The sequence below is a fragment of the Lissotriton vulgaris genome, chromosome 3_1, assembly GCF_964263255.1.
Source record: "Lissotriton vulgaris chromosome 3_1, aLisVul1.2, whole genome shotgun sequence".
Taxonomy (NCBI): Eukaryota; Metazoa; Chordata; class Amphibia; order Caudata; family Salamandridae; genus Lissotriton; species Lissotriton vulgaris.
In genome coordinates, this window is record NC_141689.1 from 935,385,880 (window position 1) to 935,399,738 (window position 13,859).

Consider the following 13,859-nt stretch of genomic DNA (forward strand, 5'->3'; position numbering starts at 1 on the left):
TATAAGACGATTGAGCAGTACAGAAGCCCAGTGCAATCTTGCTCAGAAAGCCAGTAGGTCTAGATTCCTGGCAAGGGGGTATAAGGCCGCAATAGTGGATAAGGCCATAATTAAAGCTAATGCCATTCCACGCAACCATGCCCTTCAGCCCAAAGTCCACAAAAAGTCCACCATCACTAATGATCAACCAGTCAGATTGATTTGGGCCTTTAATAGGCAACATAGAGCGCTGGGGGAATTAGTTTCCAAACATTGGAATTTGGTGAAATGTGACCCAGTGATAGGGGACAGAATATCTAATACCCCATCCATCACATACAGACGAGCATATTCCATGCAGAATGCCCTAGTCAAATCTAGCCCAGAAGTCCTTACCAGTAAAAATTGGCTAGGGAAGAGTAAGGGCTTTAGGAAGTGTTCATCCTGCAAGGCTTGCCAGCATGGTTTGAACAAAACTGAATATGCTATTCCTTTCACCTCCGTTGCACGCAAGATTAAAAAACAGCTCACGTGCAAAAGTGAGGATGTGGTGTATGTGCTGGAGTGTCCGTGTGCCCTGCGATATGTTGGCAGTACCAAATTGCAGGTGCACAAGAGGATACTCCAGCACATCAGGGCCATCAACACAAGTGATCCAGCATACCCGGTGGCCCGCCACTTCAAGGAACACCACAATAATGACAGTTCCCTGCTGCGCTACTATGCTATTGACTGTGTTGGTCCACTCAGGAGAGGAGGAGATAGAGATGGGGCTTTGAGAAAATTAGAGACCAGGTATATACTGGAAATGGATTGCCGAGCTCCGGGGGGATTGAATTCCACGGAAGACTTCTATACGTGTTTATGACATTAACATACTGTCGTGCACGGCTATCTGCTTCCCCTGTTGAGCGGCCCTACGCTCCCAAATATGTAATGTAGATACATCTGTCTGTCTTGGTATTGAGATTCTTTGTCTTAACAGCATATAACTTAGAGGTTGGATGGTTTGAAAGTGGAGTGCAGCCTAGGCTTAGGTTGCACCTGGATGTACTAAGAGCTTTTTTCACTTTTAAAGGAACCAGCCAGTAAGCTCTAGAGAGAAAGAGTTGGAGAAAACAATATCACATATTCACAAAAAAACTAAAAAACTTTCACAGAAAAAAGTGCACAGTTTAGTTTTCTTATCTCTCACTAGTCACGTAGGTACATCCGGGTTTTGGTTTGGTCCAACCAGGCAATTCAAGAGCACAGTGGAAGGCTAGCAGGGCGGAGGCTGCGATGGTTTCCCCTCCTTCGGTGGGGTCAACATCTCCTTGCCCGCTAGCTTTCCAGCTCAGTGTATACACATGTGTAAACAAATCAGTGCATTATCAAGGGGATGCTGCGATCTTAGTGCTAGGGTTAAAAACGCATTTATGCTGTGACATTATTCATGTTCACTATAGATCTCATCCCGCTTCAATGGTGTTGTGTTTATATGTATATTTATTGACAATATACTGTACAGTCATGGTTTTTAACATATATATTTATATATTAATGACACATTATTTATGAATTTATATTTTGTATATATTGGTTCAGGAATTTGGTGTTATACATGATTTTGTACAAATTGTATATTGTATATAGTGTATATATTGAGAATGATCTTCATGACACAAATTGCACTTTGCACAACGATATTGATTTGCACAATTGGATTTATCCAGTGATCTTTGTCGAATATTGTTTACATAAATGTAATTGCATTTGCACTTTAATATTATGGAGTGGACTGTTACAATATGGCGCTAACTCAGGGATTATCCCAGGATGTTTGCAGTTTACAAATCTGTTGTCCATGTCTATGATGGTGTGCAACACGTGACCAAAACCTACCAATCGGAATGTAATCCCACTGAGCACTAGCACTTTAAAAATTGCCTTTTCCCCAGCGTGCGTCATGTGATCAAGGCCTCTGTGTAGGCCGAAACGTCATGCTGTGGTGTGCCGCTTCCTCGAGGGTACAATAAAGGAATATTGCTCACTGCACCTGAGGTCTCCTCTCTTCTTCCTGCGCAGCGGTTTCCAGCATTGGGCTCCGGGCGAGAGGCGGCAGGGATTGTTTCATATATATATATATATACATATATATATATATGAAAAAGCAATCCCAACCCGTCAGTGGATGACAGGCAACATCAGGGTGCAGACCTCAGTACGCCTCAGCAAACAGTCATATCGGAGCTCACAAAGGATCCAACTCGAGTGAGTAGCAGGAATAAACGTTTATTAAATAAATGACGCGTTTCGCTCCACTAGGGAGGTTGTTCACATATAAGCACTCAACAAAAAAATAGGAGTATATATACATAACACTGGGAGGGGCTTGATTGGGGGAACACGCCCAAAAGAAGGAAAAATAAAGAAACAGTGCTAAAATAAAAAATGTTTTTTCACATATGCAGGAACATGCACCTTATATTAAGTTTCAGGTTGTAAACTGGTCATGGCCATTGTGAACAAATTTATATACAGTGTGTTGGGTAAACATACAACATGGATTCCACAATAAAGGCTGCTAAAATTTAAGCATAGCCATTAGTAAATAGATTTCAAAAGACTGGCTAGAAAGTAGTACATTATAGTAAAGGAAGCACAGAAACAAGCAAAATTGCAAGTATAGTGGCATAGTGCCAGAGTCCGTATAATGTGCTTTCCAACAAGAAAAAAAGAGATATATACAAGCCAGCAGCGTAATGAAAAATCTAAAGCGCCAGCAACTCAAGACATAGTGCCTGAATACCACAACAACGACACTGTTGCTAAACAAAAGACTACCATATTAACAGAAAAAGCCAGCAATGGTACAAGTCATGTACTGCATAAACAGTGCAAAGTATAAAATAACTGTGTATAGAGAAAAAATGATAGATTTGAAGGTGAAAAAATAATAAAAGACACAGAAGCCCAACCGAAAATGTGTAATAATAAAAAGAAATCCAGAGAGAAGCAAAGGAAAAGTAATAGCATATGAGGCGAAATAAAGAAATATGTAGATAGAGTAAAAGTTGAAGTGACATTGATGTTTAGTCAGAACATTTTACATAAAATGACTATGAAACGGCATCTAAACAAATGAGTAGCAGTAGGCCAAGACCAATGAGTGACGCATTGACCGAACAAGAGAAAGTGAAAGAAACAAGGTAATTGCAGGTATAGAAAGAGATCGACAGAGACCAAGAGCAAAAATAATCTACAGTGCAGATATTTAAAGGAAACTTTTCAAATCTTCACTCAGATTATGCCCATTAGGGGCCTTTGTATCAAGGGACATAATGAGTTGAGATTCATGGTGTCTTAATAGTTTCTCACGGTCCGCACCGCGACTTGGTTGAGGTACAGAGCAAAGGACCGTGTATTGCAAGTCCTTCAGCTTTTTATCATGGACTGCTTCAAAATGCCTTGCCACGGGGTAATTACTATCACTGTTAACGATGGCTCTGATATGCTGAAGTATTCTTTGGTGAACAGGCAGCTTGATGCTGCCTATGTACTCCAGATCACATGTACATTTGAGCTTGTAGACAACAAACTCTGATCTACATGTCAGATATTCCCTGATTGGAATGGGTATATCGCTAAATGCAGTGACATATTCAGTAGTGTTGGTGGCAAAATTACAGGCGCGACAGGATGTGCATTTGTAAAAACCCATTTTGTTGATCTTAGTGAGTTTGGGTGGATTTTCAGGTGCTGTTCTATCAAGAGCATCGCGCATGGAAGGCGCACGTCTGAATGTAATTGTGGGTGTCTCAGGTAACATGGGGCCAAGAATAGGGTCCGTCAGAATGATAGGCCATTCAGTGCCAATGATGCGCCTAATCTTTAGCTCCTGTGAGCTGAAAGTGGTTATTAATCTGACTGTGCAGTGAGAGCCATCCTGAGTGTTTTTAGTACTGTCAGTGGTAGGCTCCCTCGGTGTAAGTAGTAAGACTCTATCCACTGATGAAGCTTTGGCTAAGGCTTGATCAAGAGTTGTTCTAGAGTACCCTCTTCTCAGGAAGCGCTGTTTAGATTCCTCAAGGCATGTAGCCAAAGAAACATGGTCACTGCAGATTCTGTGGATTCTAATGAATTCACCATAGGGAATACTATGGATGGTGTGTGCTGGATGGGAGCTGCGTGCATGTAAAATTGCATTACCGGCGGTGCTCTTGTGATGCAGTTTGGTCTCGAGTGTGTTGTTTTGATAAACAGGTGCACATCTAGAAATTCCGCTTCAATAGTGCTTACATTGGCAGTGAATTTTAGATTTAAAGAGTTGGCATTGCAGTCAGATACAAATGAAAGGGCCTGTTCTTTTGTGCCCTTCCAAATGATGCAGATATCGTCAATGTAGCGCCAGTAATGCGCAATGCACGATGACCAATGTGCGTGTGTGGTTCTGAGCTCGTGTTCCTCCCACCAACCCACATGAAGACATGAGTAGCTGGGGGAAAAAAAAAAAAAAAATATATATATATATATATATATATATATATATATATATATATATATATATATATATATATATATATGTGTGTGTGTGTGTGTGTGTGTGTGTGTGTGTGTGTGTAACCCCTAGGGTGGGCCCTAAACAGCCCAAAGGGCAGGATACAATGTATTAAAAAGTAGGATGTGTTATGTTAAGTTTTATTTATCCTGGTAGTGAAAAACTCTTTAATTAATTTTTCACTACCGCAAGGCCTAATTTCCCCATAGGGTAACACTGGAGTCTTTTTTTCAAGTAAAAAAATAAGTTTATTATGACCAATTGGTCTTTAAACTACACACACCATCATAAAAATACAACTATAACACTGGAGTTACCGTTTTACATTTAATAAGCTGTAATTTCCAAATGGGAACAAGAGCACAGTTGATGCTTGCTGTCTTTTGAATTGCAATGTAAAATTCTCTCTTATGGTGATGCTAGATTTCTGGTTTAAATTTTGAGAATGTCACTTTTAGAAAGTTATTCAAGATGTGAGGGACAGCATTGAGTACGTACTCGCTGCACTGCATGAAGGGCAGTCTATCTGCCTCCCCCCACAACCTATGGGGTCCAAGTGATTAAAGGCAAAGAGGAGAACATTGTTCCTTCTGCCAGGGGATAGTGTCCTATCTGGTAAAAGAAAAGGTATCCATCCCATTGGTTCTAACGAAAGCAGCTGACCCACTGGAGCGCAAATATGGCTGAAACATGTAGACCTACAGGATATGTTTTAGGCGAGGGACTCCTAAATATCTGTGTCCACATCTGCTCTTTGTTTTTAATCTTACCCCATGCATGTTTTATTAAATCATAGAGGTGTTGGGTAGGAGGTAATTTCAGATCACGTTTCTTTTGTGTTGATTCAATCCCACACAGTTGTTGCCAAGCAGGGAGACTGCCTCCTGGTGAAGGAAAAAGATCCGATGATGAAGCTACCAGTTATTAGTATACCAATGGTGAACAAAAAGATAGCATTGACCGAAAATGACTTTTGAGGGTCCCAAAAGATGTTTTTCAATGTGATCCTCAGATAGTACTTGATCCCACTCTTTTTTGATACTTTTGGCACATACCTACTTTGGAAGTTGAGTAGGAAACTGACATTCCTTGCTTCAACCCTCCCTCTAATTGATATTGATACTTTTGGAAAGTTGGCTTCTTGCTGCCTTAGCCAGCTAGTGCTTGTACCCTGTCTCTGGTTCACATGACTGGGTGTAGCTAACAGTTGGGCTTTGTGTATTCCTCCTTAATAGCCACACACAATAGTCAGCTTAGGTGTGCCTGGAGGAGCCATTCATCACTAACAGGATGGGAGGGCGGAGATGGGCACAGCCCTACTTACACTTGAATAGGCTGTCTCTCACCTCTACACAAAGGGCTACTTACCCCCTGTAGTTGTTCTGGAGCCAGGTCAGGGACTGCAGGATATCTGGTGACTTCAAAAGGAAACCTCATAAAGCTTCTTCCCCACTTCAAGGGCACAACTGGGTATCAATACTGGACCTCATGCACAAACTATGAGAATTGTCACTGCTGGGCTGCTGCTCTAAAGGAACTGCTGTGTTTGTTGTGCTGTCCAGCTACTCTTTATCTGAACGCAGGGACCCAGAGTGACTACAAGGGCTAGACTGCTGGCCTCTTGAACTGAGCCTCAGTGGCATAAAAGGCTCCTTGAACCATCACCTGGACCCATTTGCTGCGAGTCCCTGGCCTCAGGTGGTGACTTTCAGGGCCTTTACCATTTTTGTTGATCACAGGCACTGAAATCAAGCTTTTAGTCTCTCCACAACTGCAAAAAGGCCCGTTTTCACCGAGACCTAGTCACTCGCACCACAAATCGGTATGAAGCTCCGTCAGCCAAACTGTTTGAACTGCAGCCTCGACTGCTCGCAGGGACTGCCACCGTGAGGCTCCAGGAATGCCCACCGGTGATGCCAGCTACCTCCGTGAGAAGGTAAACATTTTGTGGGTCTAAACTGGGACTGTATGCGATCTGCACTCCATGACAGTCTGCCTAAACTTTTGACTTTGATTCAGTCCAGCACAACCAGATTGCTGCAGTTGGCACTTCCTGCTTTAGGTGCTATTATACACTTTATGCTTTAAAAACCCATATCACCAGTTCTACTTTTTGTCTTCTCTTATTTATTAACAATTACTCTATTTATTTAAACTGGTACGGAATCCTTTTGTCATGTGTTTTCACTGTTTTACTATTGAAGTGTTGCACAAATACTTTGCACATTGCCACTGAGGTAAGCCTGACTGCTCTGTGCCAAGCTATACAAGGCTGTCGGTTGAGCACAGTTTCATTTATTGTTTGCTTGTGACTTCACCCCGAGAAGAATTGTGGTTGCTGTTTAGAAGAGTTTCACCCCCCTCAGCCAGTAACCACATTTCCTACAGACTCAGAATGTCCCAAGAGGGCAAAAACCCCCACTTGTGGGAAGGCATCTGGGTTGGCAAGTGTGGCGCTTGGGAAGTAAGTGGTCCCAGTTAGATTTTGGGAACAGGCAGATGTTACCCTATTGTTCTTGGGGGATTTAGAGATGGTGCCAAAGCCCATATGCCTGAAAATACTACTCTAGAAACTTCTCCCATGTCAGAGGAGGCACCTGGCATAAATATTGGACCTTAGACACCAACTCTTCAGTACAGTACTACACCTGTGAAGACTCAGCCAGGAAGATGAACTGCTGTACTGCTAAAAGGACTGCCACTCTGCTGTACTGCTGCCCTGCTGGACTACTACCCGAATCAGAGGGATTGGACCTGCACCAGCACCCAGGACTCCCCGAGTGACTCCAAGGGCTAGTCTGATGGCCTCCTGTTGAGAGCCACAGAGACATAACAGGCTTCAAACAACCTAATCCAGCGCTTAGATTCTACTGAAGCAAGCCCTTGACCCTAAGTGGTGCTCCCCAGGGCTTGGACCCTTGGATTAGCTTCAGTGAAGCTGAATTTAAGGTTTTGGGCTCTTTGCAACTGTGAATGGGCCAGGTGGTGCCAAAACCTTGTCCCTCGCAAGGCCCAACATGAAGTTCCATTGATGGGACCCTTTGTGCTGGTAAACATTGTTTACCACGCATGCGATACAATGCATGCCATTACATCGCGGTCATTACAATGACGGTGTTGTTACATCACATGCCACTACAACGCAAGTCGTTACAACGACTTGCTGTAGGGGGAAGAATGTGTTGGTAACCTGGTAAGAACAGCCTGGAATGAGAATCATATAGGCCACTATCAATGATAAATATGGTTACCAAAACATTTGGGAAAATACTGGCCAAGCGCTTGGGTATGGCTGCCAAAAATATTAGTTAAAACTGATCACACAGGAATTTATGGGAGGCTGCACAGCTGCTACTAACTTACTGAAAGCATTCATAATCATAGAGCATGCAAAACAAACTGGTAACACATAAAGCATTCAACAGACTGGATTTATATGCATAACACCCTTGAAAGATTTGCTCAGTGTGAGAGTTTCATGAGTGGTTCTCCACCTTAAACACAAATTGCATTGGTACACATGCTCTTAGGTCAAAGGGTGTCATATATATTACAGATTCAGACGGGCACTAGGCAGGGGTGCTGGCTATTCCCACTGATCTTTGCCCTAGTTATAGGACCACTGCCACAACTACTCAGAAGAAGACACTAGCGGAAAGGTATACTATTTTGATCTAAGAGGGTATTAGTCCAGACACTGCAGCAAATGGACACTGAACTGATTAAATGAATAAAGGCCAAATGTGGAGAATGAAGGAAATTGCAATATCACTATGGAGGCCAGAAAGGATTGCTTGAATGGGAACTGGTAGAAGAAGAACAGGAACATCAAGAATCTGATGAGGAGGAAAAAGAAGAGGATAATGCTCAATCGGTCAATGTTACTTTTATATGATGTGGAGCTATAAAAAGTAGAAATACTAAAAGTATTTGAATGTAAATAATTTACTGAAAATGATAATTCAGACATTTGATCTACTATAACAGGACTATTAGTGTGAGCTCCCCAAAGTAGGGAAACAAGGTGTAGGGGTGGATGGTTGCAGAACCCTACTTTTGTTTAATGATGTTACTCTGCGTTAAATCCGATAAAACTTATATTTTTTGAAGAAATACATTTGAAGCATTTTTCTAGCTTTATTCCAGAAATAGTAAGCAAGTAAAACTTTTAATCCCATCTAAACCTGTTCCAGTAAATATCTTGTAAAGCCACCACAGTAAAATAGCTTTGGAGTACTATTTCTATCTGAGAGCACACTATCCCCTGTATATTTATTGTCTCCTTGTTATATATATATTAGCACCATGAACTGTGGGCTTACAAGATACACTTTAGGGATGACTTATTATTATATAAAATATGTTGCACCTATGTGACAAAGGCATTTTTACCTGTCTCATGTCACTGCAATGCTTTTAACCAGCAGCTCCAACAGAGCATAATGGTGTTCCTGGCAGGCATATATCTTTGTCATATAGGTGGGTGGTGTAAAGACACACTGCAGCACACATATGACATTTAGCTTCCATGCTATAGGTACATTTCCTGCACATCTATAATGGTCTTACAGGATAGTTAAATAGGCCTATTTGGTGATATCAATTTCACCACCACCATTTCAGGTTCCGTGCATATTTGTGCACTGTAGTACTAACTATCAGCGTCACAGGGTACAAATGGCTAATACCAGCAAAAATGACGCATTGTGTGGTGTAGTACAAAAGGGGTGGTGATGGACGGAGCATCTGAATCAATCAAACACTCACAACCAATGAAAAGATCTGGGTTTAATCCATCACCGTTCTCCACATCACTGGAGTCAAGCTATCCAGGCTGAAGAAGGCTGATAGCCAGAAACCGGTCCTTGGATGCTTGATTCCCGTCTAGGAAAGACATGGCTTGGTAGTTCGGGCTGGACTGTTCCCATGAGGCACAGGGTCAAGGCTGATTTGCATATAGCCATTGTCTGATCTAGGGTGGTGTGGAGTCCAAAAAAACGATGGATTAGGCCTAGATCTTTGTACTGCGGTGAATGTAAGACATTGTTCTGCATTCTGTCCATCAACTGTGTTTTTTGCATTGTGTGGTGTGGCTTAGGCAGCGGCCAAGATGGCTGTGCATTGCTAAAACTGTTCTTGGACCCCGTGCGCTGGCTCAGAGAAAAACTAGGATGACAAAACAGTTGATGATACAGGGGAACTTTAGCCTAGTATAGTGCCCTACAACAGTCAAGACTGGCACTGCACAACACACGTCAGGAGCTTTTGTCAAGAACTTGAAGACTGCTTTGCAAGAGTTAGGGGTATGGAATACTTGGGGGAACTGCTAGAGGACTCATGAGAAGAATACTCGTTCTTCTCATATGTGCAACATTCCCAATCTTTAGTTTATAATGCTTTGGTCAGTGCTGCTCTCCTCCCATTAGTGAAGCCCTCCACGTTAATCCCCATAGTTATCTCAGATCATTACCCATTGATTCTTCTGATAGATTGGTTGGGCATGCTAAGCGAGAGGGGAGGATGGGATATGACACTATGGGATACTGTATTAAAGGGTGAATTTTCACGCCATAGCACAGAACATTTTTAGATTAATAATATAGGGAGATATTAGCAGCAGAGGTGTGGGATTAACTAACGATAAACTAAAGCAATACAAATATTGGAACATGGGACAACATTTAGATCAGTGACTATGATGAGTTATAAAGATCTGGTTTTGAAAGAAATTTTAAATGGAAGGACTTCTCAGTTTGCCTCACGGGGTGGGGGACAAGTTAGGGGTGTCCTTGTTCACCTCTGCTCTTTCAAAGAATTAAGAGAGGACTTGCACAGCTATGTGAATCCAAAACTAAGTAACTATTGTAGTCTGTGGCGTGCTTCCAGGGATGAACGCTGTCTGTACCTATCAGCGTGATCAACAGAAGACTACTACAAAGCTCCCCCCACTTGGAAGAAGGCTCCCTGGTGCACAGTGCAAAAAATTACAATAAAGTCTACAGCATTTTGTATAGGTTCATCAAGGTTAAATCCACAAATTGGAGAGGTTCCTCAGGTATTTAATCCATGATCATTATGATTATAAACAGTTCATCAATGCTTGAAGAAGCACGAACATCATCCAAAGTAAAATGTCATCCAATCATAAATCCTCCCAATGCATTTCGGGCAGATGACTAGCCCTTCCTCAGGGGACAGCTCTACAAACGTAAAATAAAACACCATAATGTCACTAAGATTCACCTATGTCAAACTATAATTACACAAATACTGTCTAACACTATCTTGTGCGTTTTTTCAGATCTCCACCGCAACGAGTCACGGATGTAATCATCCCGTGAGTATCAGACGCAGCAACTTTTAATCCCCTGGTGGCCTATCGACTTTCAATCCCTTGGTGGCTTGTAACTATTGGCACTTTTCGAATTCTGTTAACACTCTGGTGGTTTAACTTGTACCGTCTTTTGCACATAGTTCCTTGTCAGCACGATGTTCTTAGTCTAAACCTATTTGGGAATAGCACTTTGTTTCTAATATTGTTTCACACCCAGTTCTTAGTTGTGCATGATAATCTGGTTATTATATTTCACACATGGGGTCAACAACACAGTAGTTAGACAGTATTTGTGTAATTATAGTTTGACATAGGTGAATCTTAGTGACATTATGGTGTTTTCTTTTACGTTTGTAGAGCTGTCCCCTGAGGAAGGGCTAGTCATCTGCCCTAAATGCATTGGGAGGATTTGTGATTGGATGACATTTTACTTTGGATGATGTTCGTGCTTCTTCAAGCATTGATGAACTGTTTGTAATCATAATGATCATGGATTATATACCTGAGGAACCTCTCCAATTTGTGGATTTAACCTTGATGAACTTATACAAAATGCTGTAGACTTTATTGTCATTTTTTGCGCTGTGCACCAGGGAGCCTTCTTCCAAGTGGGGGGAGCTTTGTAGTAGTACACCTCTGCTCTTTGCCATCAGTATACACAAATTTAACATCAGGATAAGGGAAGTCCCAGCCTCACTGTCATGAAATGTGTTTCATACATTAATAAAATAATACTATTTACAAATGAAGTACTCCTGTTGCTTTCACCACCCATGGATTATTTTCCCATACCTCAAATACTAGTAATATAATTTGAAAATATTTTGTACTTCCTGGCCAAATCTAAGATTCTGAACATAAATCTTCATAAGACATAGTGAATTGAATAGGGCTACATGACATATCAAATACCTGAGGGGCAATATTAATTTCAATGTAGCCAGTCTGTATGGATTGAGTTTTGCAACACTAATGGTGGCCCTGAAGGCAGATCTCCATAGTTGGAATACTTTACCTATGCGTTGGCTCAAGAAAATTGATACTTTTAAAATGAATATATGTAAGAAAATGGCTCTTTTTGGCATAATCACCCCCATTTTTTGGACTGATACTGCTGTTTATTTTACTCTGTTGACCATACTCCAGTGAATGTCTTCTGAACCCTAAAATATGTTGAAATTGTCTATACACTTGATTGGCACACTTACCTAGAAGTCCCTGGTATATAGTGCCAAGTGTACCTAGGACTTATAAGTTAAATGTCACTAATATAAATAGTGGACTGCAGCACATATTGTGCCACCACTAAAGTGACAATGCAAAACATGGCTGCAGGCCTGTCACCAGTAGCCTGGCTGTGCGAGTTTAAATTAAAAATTGGAAAATTGTGTGGTACTTAAGAGTAGAATTTGTAAAGGTTTAATGTTGAACATGCTATGTTCACTGTAGCAGAGTTAGCTGTTCTATAGGAAAGCATTGGGATACTTTATTAAAGTTAATAAGATCAACTCCACCTAAAACAATGATAAATAGTGAATTCAAGGACTTTTAAAAATATTTATTCAGAAATGGTAAGTTTAAAAAGTTACCATTAAAGTCTCTAGAAGTGCATTTGGCTGAGCTTCAACTGTCACCAGGACCTGAATAGCTTCTTGTTTAGGTGTGAATTGGCTCCTAGAGCTGAGACAAGGGGCTTGGGTGTGGGGAGAAGGTACTCTTCTCCTGAAAGGATGGCTGAGGGAGATATGCCCAGCCTCCTGCATATCTTCAAATGTTGTCTACCTTGTCATTGGCATATGTAGCTCACTCCTGGGCCTGCCTCCCTTTTGTCTAACTAACCAGCCAGGCACCAATCGCAGTAGGAGAGAAGCTGCCCCCAGGTCACTTCTAAGTGACCACAGAGGAGGATTTGCAAATTTCCCTGACCACGCACCAAGGGTGGGCACAGGAACTCTGCACAGGGAATGAAAGGATCTGCCAGGTGCTGAGGGGTACTGTGGGACTGTGGGCAGTAAGGGACATGGGAACTGCTGGACAAAAATAAGTACGTTACCACTGGGAACTTTGTCCCTCTTGATTAGGGAGGGAGCAGGTGTTACCCCCGACTCATAGGATAGAGCTAGGCATTAATGTGGCTCTCCTGTGCACCTTATTAAGTACACTGCAGGACCAGTGGAAGATGGAAGAAGGACTGCACCTGCTGATGTGACCTTTGAGAAGAACCCTAAGGGTTGGTCCTGCTCTTACTTGTAACAAGGAAAAAGAAGTGGACTCCAAAAGTCAGTTGGCCAGTTGGCTGCCCTCCTCTTGAGATGCAGAGACACAGAAGCTGCAAGAAGAATTTCCTAAATGAGACAAGCTTATCAGGTTCGAATAACCCTGCCTTGGGCCCTGATGGTGGCTTCAGTTGGAGTCAGTTCTGACCCCCAAGAGTTGTAGCCCTTGATCTTCAATCGTTTGTTAGCCTCAGATTGCCGGTTTTCCCTACTGAAGGAAACCCTGACTTCCAAATAAGTTTCTCATTCCAAACATAGAGTGCTTCGTTGGGCGCTTAGCAGCATAAGATTGATGTTGAGGCCTTTCTGGAAACAGACTCAGACCTCTCCCACTGGTAGCTTTCTTACCTTCGACGACGACCACACAAGGACTCTGCACTTCAGCAACGCTTAGTCTTCAAGACAGAGCGAGCATCTTACCCCTCAGGCAACTTGTTGACAACAACTTTTTCTCCATAAGATTGTAAGTCAGAAGGTAAACTTTCCATCGGGGTGAACCTGGTCCCTGTATCCGACCGCGATCCATTGTGGTTGGCCTTAACTTTTGACTTTGACTTGGTCTATCACAGCCAGTTGCTAGTAGTTTGAGAGTTGTGCTTTTTAGCACTATTTTAACATACACATTTAGAAATTCATATTTACAGTTTCCATCATTTGATTTTTGTCATTTTTGTGTCATTTTGTTAATTTCTATTTTGTCATATTCTCTATTCTTACAAATTAAAACTGC